Source organism: Aphis gossypii, chromosome 2 (genome assembly GCF_020184175.1).
Source record: "Aphis gossypii isolate Hap1 chromosome 2, ASM2018417v2, whole genome shotgun sequence".
Classification (NCBI taxonomy): Eukaryota; Metazoa; Arthropoda; class Insecta; order Hemiptera; family Aphididae; genus Aphis; species Aphis gossypii.
In genome coordinates, this window is record NC_065531.1 from 36,416,838 (window position 1) to 36,429,419 (window position 12,582).

Genomic DNA, 12,582 nt, shown 5'->3' on the forward strand with positions numbered 1-12,582 from the left:
GCAACTTAAATAGGGAAATACTCTGAGTTCCAACGAAGAATAAAAAGATGATATTATTTTTTACCTATTAGTTATTATATTCGTATCTTTGTACAATTAGAAATATTGATTTGTTTATTGTGCATCGTTTCGTTATACCACTTAATATGACTATGGTAATTAGATGCACTATACATACATAATAGATAATGATACGTCATAATATATATAGAGTATAGGTACACTTATAATGTTATTTGTATAAAACTAATTAACTGTACATGTTTTAATATTCAGTTAGACAAAATAAGTTATAAGTTTTTGAATTTCAAAATTCATTAAAAAAACATAAAACATACTCAACTATAGTCTTTTTATTGATATTGTTGCAAACTCCTAGGTAGGAACCTAAATAAATTATTAAAATAATCCGTTCTTTGATTTTCCATCAATCTATTATTGATTAAAACTGAATGCGTTTTATATTTTGAAATTCAGTTGTTATTTCATTCAAAATTTCCAATAGCGCTTAAAAATAATTTTTTTTTATCAATTTTTGAAAATGTTTTGACTTTTCTAAATAGTACCCTCAGTTAATTAAATTGGTATGATCTTTTAAATTCAGATATCTACTATATATATAGTAATACACAACAATTTAATATAATTATAATTATATATTAAGATAAATTAAATTATGTAGTTGTTACAAGTATGATTAATTTAAAACGTTTAAAATTTTCGTTGAAAAAATGTCATCAGCATGTTATAATAAATAACAATAATGGTTATTAAACAACACGGTCAAATAAGTTTAGGTAAAGAAAGTTTATCGACATCCACCATCCTTTTCATAGTTTCCTTGTAATTTTACGTTGATTTACGTTTTTGTAAATTTAAAAATAATTAAAACTTGCTTTAACTATACAATTTTTGAAAAGGCTTTTGTAATTAAATTATCACATTGCTTTGAGTTAATAATATTCTATATAATAAAATGTATGACATAAATTTAATTTTAAAGCATGATTTATGTACCTTTACAGTCATTATTAAAATAAAATTAACTTTAATGATTTATTAATTAAAAACACAATATTTATAAAATTTTATTTTTATTAAAAATATTTTTACAGATTACTGGGTCTCACTCTGATAACTCATGTGGAGGTCCAGGGTTATCTATGTTAATATTTCATAAGAAAATGTTTACATTTTGAAAGCGGAAGCTAATATAATGTACAATAACTAAAGACAAAACTAACATTAAAAAAAAAAATTAAAAATAGATAATCAATTAAAGTAAATTTATAGATCTCATATATTATCAGCGTCATATTCAAATATTATCCATTATGATATTTTTTTTTTTCAAAAAATAGCAGTTATATATAATAAATATTTATTAAGTTGCTGAGTATAAAATTACAAAATACTAATCCCAGTAACTTCGGAAACCTTTCGACATTCAATTTTTGTTGAGCCAATTTTGGGTGTAATTGTTTAACAAATAGCTAATATTAACACCACGATTTAAAGAATATTATAATAGATTGAGTTTTTCGTATTATTATTATATAATATTTATCTTGAAACTTGAAATATAAATTTTTACTATTCAAATCGTTAAATGCTTTTAAACAATGTTTTGGTTGGGAATCTGTATTATTTTTTCATTATAATTATAATCAGAGCGTTTTGACAAGTTGTAGTTGATTAAGAATATTAAAATATGAATCATTAATTGTATCAAATAATATATTGTGGTCTACTGTTTCGAATGCTTAAGTTACATCTAAATAAATGGTTGCGCATTTTTTCCTTCTTCTAAAGCCGTGTTTGTGAGTTTAATTACGTATAGTTTAGTTAGTGTTCTTCTCTGGTCTAAAACCAAATTGATTTTTAGTGTGTACATTGTTTATCTTTAAATAGTCTATTAACTTATTTTTTATTATTATTCAATTATTTTTGCTTTGATATTACAGAGATTGGTCGAAAATATTGAACAATATTGTGGGCTCTTTTTATAAATTGTTGTTATGACAGCTATTTTAAAAATGACTGGTATTTTGTTTTTGGGATAGACATAAATTTAAAATGTAGCGTAAGAGCTTAACAGTATTATATTATGAATTTTAAAATATCACAGATGTATATGATATTAGTTTTTTAATATTTTTTTTATATATAATATATATTTATTAATGTATGTATTATAAATTTGTTTTAGACTGAATATCCTGACATTTAGAAATCAAAGGCAAGTAAATTTCTGATTGTAGACAGAGGTGAGTAACTAGTTACTATAACTTTTAAATTTTTATATTTTTAATAACAATTACAACATGGTATTATGTTTATAAATATAAATTAATATTTAGATTAAATTTTATTAATTATTATTGATATTATTTTAACAATATTGAATTTAAAATAAACCTTTGAGAAGATGCAACACCCACGTGTGTTGATTAGATGGGTCTTAACAACATACAATATAGCATATTTGTGTTCATCACATCAGAATCGGTTTTATATTGCTAGCTTTATAATCAACTTGCCTATCATTACATTTAACGGTAAAAATACTATTTTACTTTTAAGTGTTATAATACTTAAAATTGATTCTTCTTATATTAAATTGATTAACATAAAATGGATTCTGCTGAAAATTTGCTTTATTGTACGTTAGTAAGGTGACAAAAACACACGTAAGCTAGACTTCATCTTTAGAATGCATATTAGGTCTGACAATCATTAGAACAAATATACATTTTTTTTTTTAAACTAAGTATTTATAAAAAGCACAATGTGAGAAAAAATATTTTTAAAATTAAATAGTGTATTAAAAATCATCATTTAAACATTTGAAGAAAATTTCATGTGCATCTATAAAATATATGGTTATTCATTTTATAATTTTATAATACATTTTATAATAATTATAAATATTGTTATAAAATTACAGTAAAAACACAATATTTTTAGTCGTAGTGATACAAAACGCTGTTATATTGTAAGTTATAACATAATAGCCTAAGTATATACGGGCCAGCAATTTTTGTTTATATTATTGACATTTCTTTCAATACTATTTCATAGTCAATAATTAACTCACTGTTTTTTCTCTTTAGTGTGTAATAATTTTTAAAGTACCTATTTGATTTTTATTGAACATCTAATAAACAAATTATTGATAATTTCTTTTATAATCAAGTTTAAACGGATGATGATAAAAATTGATTCAATTAGCTATAAATTACAATAATACCTTCATTTTTTTTTTTTGTTATTAGCATGCATTGTATTAATCATTTTGTATGGTTTAAAATGATTAATATTATAATACTAACACAGCTCATCATACTTATACGATTTGAAAAACATACTAATAATTGTATTATACAATATAAATATATTTTTTTTTAGTGAATAAACATTCTGTATTCTATATTTATTTAAATAACTTGTGAGATTCTATGCCATTGAAATCAAGTGTAAAAATCATTCATTCACAAGAAAAAACATTTTTTTTTTTTTTTACATATATATATATTATATATATTTCTTTGTAGGTATACGTATATAAAACATCAAATCACGTCAAACCGTAGATTTTACGGTGTACTCACGATTTTGACAAATAACAATGACTTTATACAACGAATAACTACATTTCGATATCAAAAGTAATATGTTAGCTAAACAATATTCATCCTAAATTAATGCACATTATAATAGTATGAAGAATATTATGAATTATCGCCCGTATGTCTAATGATCAGTGAACGGTCTTAAACATGGATCACTGGCACACATATATACGTGAAAACCTTATCATCTACACGTCCAATACGTTTGTAACTTGGTATGTAACGAGTGTGTGTATACAGCACCGTTTATGTGTGTTTACATGCGTGAGAGAATACTCCTTGCTACAGAGATCATCGATAATTGACATGAACAAAACGTCGGTGTTTGGACGGTTGAGGATTTTACTTGTAGTTTTTCTGGGGATTTGCCAAACCTGCCCTGAAAACACGCAACCATTTGTTCTGGAAATAAATATCGCTCAGCGTCGTGTCTGTGTGCATATGTTACAGACGCATTGATATTATTATGCACGTAACACTATAGATCAAATGTCCGTGAATATAATATTGTTATACATTAGGTATAGAGGATCTAAAATATTGTCAAGTGCCATTTATAAAGTTGAAAACAGAATAATTTGTTTCCACTGTCTCGTTTTAATATTTAGAAAGTATGTACATAATATACTTAAAACTTTGTGAAACTTTTACGTTAACCTGTAATAGGTATATGAAATGAAAAATGTGTCATATTAATAGTAATAATAAAAAAATTTATTTTAATTTTAAATTAATTATATATACTTCGTATACGATTGATGTATGCAAATATTTTTTTGTTGGGTTCTCATATGTATTATTCCTGAAGATGTATAAAATATTTCAATCATATAAGTAATAAAAGATCTATGGAATTTTCAATAGTATGTATGCACAATATTCTATTTCACAGTATTCGTTCAAAATACCTTAAATAAAAAAATATATATATATTATATTATTCTCATAAAAGTACAGAAATAAACTGATAAAAAATAAGCATATAAAAGATTTCACTAAATTTAAAAATTTATAATAAAATGGGTTCCTTGACCATGTAAATAATATTATAATATTAAAAAATGATGTGACGTAATGAATAATATAAGAAAAAAAATTATTATTGATATTATAATATCATAATATTCATCTATTGAAATTATATTATTATAAACAATGTCAATTCTATAATACTAGTATTATAGATATTTAGTATTTAAGGCTCACGACAGAAAATCACACCATACATCTTGAACAACGAAACACAAATTAAAAAAAGGTTACAATGTTAAACTGTATTTACCAGTTGTCGACAACAGTCGAATTTCAAACAGTTAGCGTATAATTCGTACAAATCAAATACAGAATTCACAAATGACAACGTGGTTTGAAAACAAGAATAAAAAAAAAAAAGTGAAGTCGTAGCAAACTCACTACCTACTGGACATCAACAAAAAGGGTTATAAAATTGAATTACGTAATACGAATAGAACATACAACAGCCGGTCGAAAAAACAACAAAATTAAGCTGTAGAGGAACGTGACACAAGTACCACTGTGACTTAAACATATTAATCGCCTAACTCAACTTAACATAGGCGTTGAAAATACATGCTTTCCATATTTAAATATTTGGTAAGCAATAATATTGGTAAACTCTTAAAAACACGCAGTAGTACGATGTTTGTACAGATATAATATATATATATATATATTCGGTTGCAGAATGAACAGTGATAAGGTAAAGAAAATATTATTTTGTTCTCAGGCCCAAAACTCAGTGTTCAAACAATTTTCGTTCTAAAAACATGAAACTACATTAAATTAACTTAGTATTCACAATATATATATTCATTGTTTATTTTAGTGAATTATATATTATTATTATCTATTTTTACAATATTATATTAACGAATATAACTAGCCATCCTGTAAGTTAATTTCGAGATTTTTATAAAATGTAAACACTCAAGTAAGAATTACCTAATGTATTGTTACTTTAAATTCAATAAAATCGGTAGTTAATACTTAATTTAGTGTGTACCTGACAGTTGAATAAGCTTCCAGCTGGTTCACTTAGATACTTTTTTCAAACTCATTGTACACAGGATATAAGTAAACTATAATAATTATGTCTAACTATATGTCCAGAAGTGATAAGATTTGTTGGTCACTTTTAAAAGCTGTTAGTGGCTGGTCCTGCTAATCGAAAACATCTGATTGACTATAGTGACCACCAAAAATTTGATAATAACGAATAAACAAAACTACCAAATTTATAATAATTTTACACCATAACAAATAATAAAATTGTCACTCAATGCTGTGTATTCGTATGACCTACAATGAATAACATTTTGTTTACAACAATTAATTAGACTAGAAAGTATCAAATTCGATATTAAATTATAACTAGTTTTAATATTAGATAATTTTCAACAGTTAATTTAAACATTTTAAACATGCTTAGTGAATAATATCAAAATATAATATTATGTGCTTGATTATTTTTTTAAATGAATTTCTTTAATTATTGTAAGTATTCTTAGATATAGTTATGAAATGAATGAATATAAAATAGCTTACAGCGAGAAATTCTTCATTTTAAAGTGTCGTAAAATTGTGTGGATTTTGGGAATAATATGATAGTTAAGATAGGATATCAACAACAACATATTTCCTGTATGAGATAATATGACTTATCGTGTTAATTTATCGTTAAACCATATATAAAAACTGTGCAGGTTATGATTCAAGACGTCGTATATCCTTTTATAACCTTTGGAATTTATGTTATGTACTCGAAACGTAACATTTCGATATTTTAATTAGAATAGAATTTGAAACAACGCAAATTCCCTAAATTATTGTATAGGTACCTAGGTACTTTATGAACTGGTTAAAATTTCAAAGAGTTTTTATTCTATCTTTCAAAATCACGAAACTAATTAAATATTGATTAATTATTCATTATTTTTAAATCAATAAACTAATATAATTTACATTATAGGCCATCATGCATAAAGTGTATGCTTATAATAATATATAAATAAGATATTTAACAATGATCCATTATTTTTCTCTGTGTCTTTTTTTCCTATACCAAGGTTTTTCCTTAGCGGCCTTATGTTCTTTAAACTTAGTAACCACGACGCCAAATCGGGTCAACAAAAGGTGGCTACGCTCCGTGCAATTTAATCACATTGTGAGTAGACCAGTAGCCGTCTTATATATAACGGTTCCGGCTCGAAAACGAGGTAATGGAAAAAAGTCATTCTAAATATGTTCCTTCGTTACGGGTGTACGAATAAGCCTGCTGAGACTTAAAATTGCAATATTTCCATTGATCTTTGATCTACTTCTTCTTACACTTACAGCTCTTAGAGCATTATATCGATATAAAGTAATGTATAGCTAATACAGATAATGAATTGCACTGTTTTATGCTATATTTTAGTGAAACTTTTTAGAATTTCAATTACTTCAATAGATTATTTGAATATATTATGCTAATTGCGAGTTGTTGAATTTTAATCCACTAAAATGAATAATACTAAAAAAAAAAAACCAATGATATAATAATATATTGATGCATGCCAAGTCAATATAATGCCAACATGCTTGACTATTTGATTTTAAATTTTATAATCATACCATTATATTTCATTCATTAAAATCATTCACTCTAGAGTCTTTCAATAATATATCAAACATTTACTAGAATGTTTCTGTACATGTATATTTGTTTATGAGTAATTTCATTTTTTTGCGTGCATGCTATAGAGCTACAGTTTAAATAAAAATTTCGATTACCTAGAAAAACTCGTATTTTTAGATAAATAAAAATGCAATTAGTTAATTAAACGTTCTGAGAATATTTTTTAAATGTTTTAGGGAAAAAATATGTTCGTATATTATTCAGGTGAAATTTGTGGTTGATCAATTTTAATACGATAGTTTATGGTTAACTACTTATATTGAAACATCAATAACATGGCTTTTATTTGAATAATTGAATAATATTATTGAAAGTCATTTTTAAAATCATTATATATTAAATAACAATATTATAGTCTATATGTTAGGTACAAAATTATTATATACTGCATAAGTATACAAACCATTTCTGTATTGTTAGCTTTGATATTTTAATGAATTTACCTATAAATTAAAGGTAACACGGGTAAAGATAGTCTGTATACACTCGTTCTCTATGATACATTTTTAAACGAATTAAATATATTTTTAAATTTAAATTTTTTACTTGTTCTGAAGTTGATTAAAAATGTAAATATTGTAAAAATAAATGTACGAATAATAATTTTATCTTAACATTTGATAATAGATTTAAGTATTTTAATAACTAACAACATAATATTAATACTAAAGAGTTCAAATGGTTCAATTACAAAGGCAATACATGAACGGTAAGGTTTAATAAATGGATTTTAGATTTTTATTTTTACCACTATTTATTGATCATTATCTATCTTAATATAAAATATGTATTAAATACTATCTACTTTTCCCTAATATCAGAATAAAACATAACGCTTTACATTTTAATACATAATAATAATATACTGATTTTATAAGTACCAATTATAATAGTAATTATTCAATTAACTATAACAGACATGGCAAAATAATAATACTGTAACTCTGTTAAATTTTTGAGTAAATAAATAAATAAATATATATATATATATATATATTTTATGTGCTGAATTAGTCTATAGCATTAAATATTATTGATGTAGTATATAATTAGTTTATTTATTTAATGTAACAGTTAGAATAATTTTCAGTTTAATTATAAAACAACTTAAGCTTCATATTAAAATAATATAAGATAAGTCAATTTATTCAAATATTTATTGAATTCACATTATAGATTTAAATGTAAGTAATTTATAATATTTTTAGTGTGAAATTTTTTTTAAAATACATAAAAATTAAACTTTAAGTTAAATATTCTTTAAAAGCTATTGACGCAGTTATTTAAAAAGGGAAAATACTAACACTTAAAACGCTTTGTACAATATACATTATATATTTTATGTATAGAGAGTGAGATAAAAAAGAGTTTTAGAGCGATGGGACTAAAAATACCGTTAAAATTCAAGAGAAGATCAGTCATTAAAATAATAGTGTAAAAATTATAACAACAAAAAAAAAAAACCATATTAACATTAAATATTTGTTTTTAATTAGTAAATATTATTATCCTCCTTGTAGTAACGATGTTGGTTGATTGTATGTACAATTATTAAAACGGGATAATCGATATTATGTATACATTGTTGTGTACCTATTTATAAAATATTGTATAACGAAATGCGTATTATTTTAGTCGTAAAAGGATTTATTATGCAAAATTATGTTATATAATACCTATTTAAAAAAGTACGATATTTTGATTTTTATGGAACATACAAAAACAAATACTTCTTGTCTCTTGGGCAACGTTAACACGTCTGCGTATAGTGATGTTCAGGGAGTTGATGTGGCAGAAAACTTTTTTCCACAATTGCGAGTGACCCTATAGACTGCATTTTTTTCATCGTTCCATATGTTATTGGGTCACGTGACTAGTCAGCGCTTTCGTCCTTTTACCAAATATTGACAATATAAGTAAAACTGGAATATTGTAAAAAACTAACAATTCAGATGGTCATATTGTTTTAATTGGTACAAGATTGTCGTATATTTGATTTTATGATTTACGATTTTAGTTTTAACTCTAAAGACATCATTATTTTTTGATGTACCTATACTTAAAATATAAATAACAAAATATAATATATTACTATATGCTATACATAATGTCACGTACCCGTGTTCATTAACATTTAGACTTGAGGTTATATAGTTGCCCTTCTGTGTTAGTCACAAAGGCAGCGACGATGACACACACGATAAAACAAATCCGGTCTTATACTATCTTTAGAGTTCTTGTGGTTGGAAATTTTACGAAGCAATGAAATTTTAGATACTAAAATGTCCAAACTTACTATACATTTTTTTTTTATTATTATATTGCGATTACATGATTTTATTTGTAAAATATGTTTTATAAAAATAATAATTATTATTATTTAATTATTACTTGATTTATCTCATTTATCTCATAAAATCATATAGGTAATATCTATATTAATAGTAAGTTAGTCACAAGTATAGAAGTACCTGTATACTTGCATTATTATTGCAAGGTTATGAACTTCAAATTATGAGTGACATTTTTATATTTTAAAGTGATAGATTATGATTATTTTTTATTGTTATTGATTTATTTAAATAAATATTACGATTGGCGATTGGATGAATTTGGAAGAATTAAATTACACGCCTATAGGTATGTATGGACGTTTAATGATACATACATGATTATTGTAAAACTATTTAATACTAGATATATTAAGTAGAATTTTATCTTTTCTAGTAGATTGATGGCGATGAAAAATTTTTATTGAGGTGTAAATATAGTTAGTTTCCTGGTTGAGTGAGATTCCGAAAGCATAAATGTTTTTCTATCCTGGGAGTAAGTATGGCATTCAGTAAAAATATATTGGATGTCCATATGAATATCATAAGCAGTGAATATTAATGCGTCTTTTTTGACCATTAAGAAACTGTGACATTTTGTATGAGTGATTTTTAGTCTAGTAATGATGAACACAAACTTTCTAGGTAGGTAACTTGAAGAAAACTAGTGAATAATTTTTAAAAAGTTAAAAATATACAGATATGCATTAAAGCGGAAAAATTATCTGCATTGCTTAAATAGCATAAAATATGCTAAATACTTCTGTTTGAAAAATACCTATAATCGTTTCAAATTGTTTTAAAAACTAAAATATTCGTATTTCATTATTTCGGATTATGTTTAATTAAATGTCTGTTATAAGCCGGAAATTGAATTACGATTTCACATTCTAAACATAATAAACTCATTTAATATTGACATTATTTAGACCCAAAAAGTGTAGTATTTACATATTTTGTAATAATATTAAAAAGTTGTAAGAGAATGTAAGGATTGCTTTTCGACACTGATGAAACTATTTTTAACGGCATCCCAACAATGGCATTGTGGGTACATCTATAATATGGACATTTAGTTGACCATTTCATATTTAAATATTATTTCGAAGTTTCACAAAACTTTAATTATATAGGGTGATTAATCAAGCAGATCAATCTTATTTTTAGATTTAAAAATTACTTTATTCTATTATGATTTTTAAAATTTCGAAGTAGTATACTTAAAAGCGGTATTTTACAATTATTTAATTTTTTATGAAATTTAAGAAGCATTCTATGCCAATACAAACTTATTCTCCCAAAATACATTAATCACTATACTTAGTACAAATAATTATTTACTAAACAGTAGGCTATAATATTTTTTAAATGTTTGTGCATATAAATCAAGGTTCAAAATTTGAACGATTAGTTTCTGAATGTTTATTAACTTTAAATATTAAGAAAAATATTGTTAGAAAATTTTAATGCTATAATAATTTAAATATTGTTTGAGTATATAACATATGAGTAGTATAATATTGTTTGTAGTATAATACAAATAATAAATACTTCATATATCATATTTATTATGTGATTTCATTATAAAGGGTTTTTATTTTTTGAGTCCATATTTTTATAATTCAGAAAAAAATACTTATTCTAATATCAATGTACACGTATTGACATTAAAAAAACAAAAAACAAAATCACTTTAATAACTTTAATCAAATAGGTTAGTTCTTGTTTGAAAAAAGTCGGTTTACTATATGGTAAGTGTCAAGTGTATTCATTCAGTAGTAAGTTAAATTTTGAATTAAATGATAAATCATTGTGTTCAATGAAAAACGATTCTGAGTGGAGACCTGTCAGACTATATTACTAAAGATATTAAATATTGCTGTTGGTAATTTATTTGACTAATAGTAATATGGTAGCTTTAATTAATTTATGCCTAAAACAAATAGCTTATTATATACTATGTAATAATTATAATATTATTGCTCATAATATTATTAGGTAATATTAACGTGTAAGTAACCAAAAAACCTAACCTTAGGGGTTAGAATGATTAGGTTTATTGTATAAATACCTAAAACTTGTTCTGAATAAATATGAAAATCAAATAACTCAAAATCATATTCTATTTTATAATTTATTACGATTATTCTAATTTAGTTATTCATATTTTCAATTGATTATACTGATTTATATAATAACATTTTAAACTTTTAAATTTTTCAACAAAATAAATGGTTTATTATGACAATTTTGCAGAGAGTTAACTCAATCAGCTTTGAGCCATCAAAAGTTCAACAGTTGCAGAAATGTTTAACTTTTACAGATGATTAGGTATTTATATTATATTATTTCCTTTAATACATATTATTAAAGACCACTACATAGCCTATTGATAATGAATAAACTTATTTTATATTGATAATATTGTTCTTCAACTGATTAAATTATAGTAATAAAAATAAAAAAATTAATTCTTTTTACTTGATTATTTAATTAATTTGTGAAGATTTTTTTTAAGAAATACTTCTTTAACTAATTTAATTAAAATATAAATGTACATTAATCGTATTAATTATTTATTGATAATCATATTATTATTTGATATTATTAATCTTATACACATCGAATAATAACTGTATTTGATATTCCGATACAGTATATATCAATAGTCAATACACACACATTGTTAAGTGTTTTATATTTTCAGACTATAATATTTTCAATAAAACGGTCAGAGTCAGCCATTCATCGATTAAATACTAGTGGCATGTTTTTGAATAAACATAGATAAACTATTTGGTTTGGTTGATTTCATAAAATCCTGAATCCCAATATTATCTTACGAAGACCATAATGGATATTCAAAAACGTTAATAATGCACTGTTTTCATTTAAGATACTTTTGATCAGTACTAATAATCAG

The 12,582-nt window shown here is 23.8% G+C and overlaps 1 protein-coding gene across 5 annotated transcripts in view; it reads left to right on the forward strand.

Moving 5' to 3' along the window:
• Positions 1-12,582, forward strand: part of LOC114130344 (uncharacterized) — a 282,938-nt gene that overhangs the window by 40,132 nt on the left and 230,224 nt on the right. For all 5 annotated transcript variants that reach the window (XM_050199052.1, XM_050199051.1, XM_050199050.1 and 2 more), the window contains exon 2: positions 2,210-2,267. The gene's annotated coding sequence lies outside the window, so the exon portion shown is untranslated. The remainder of the gene's footprint in view (positions 1-2,209; positions 2,268-12,582) is intronic.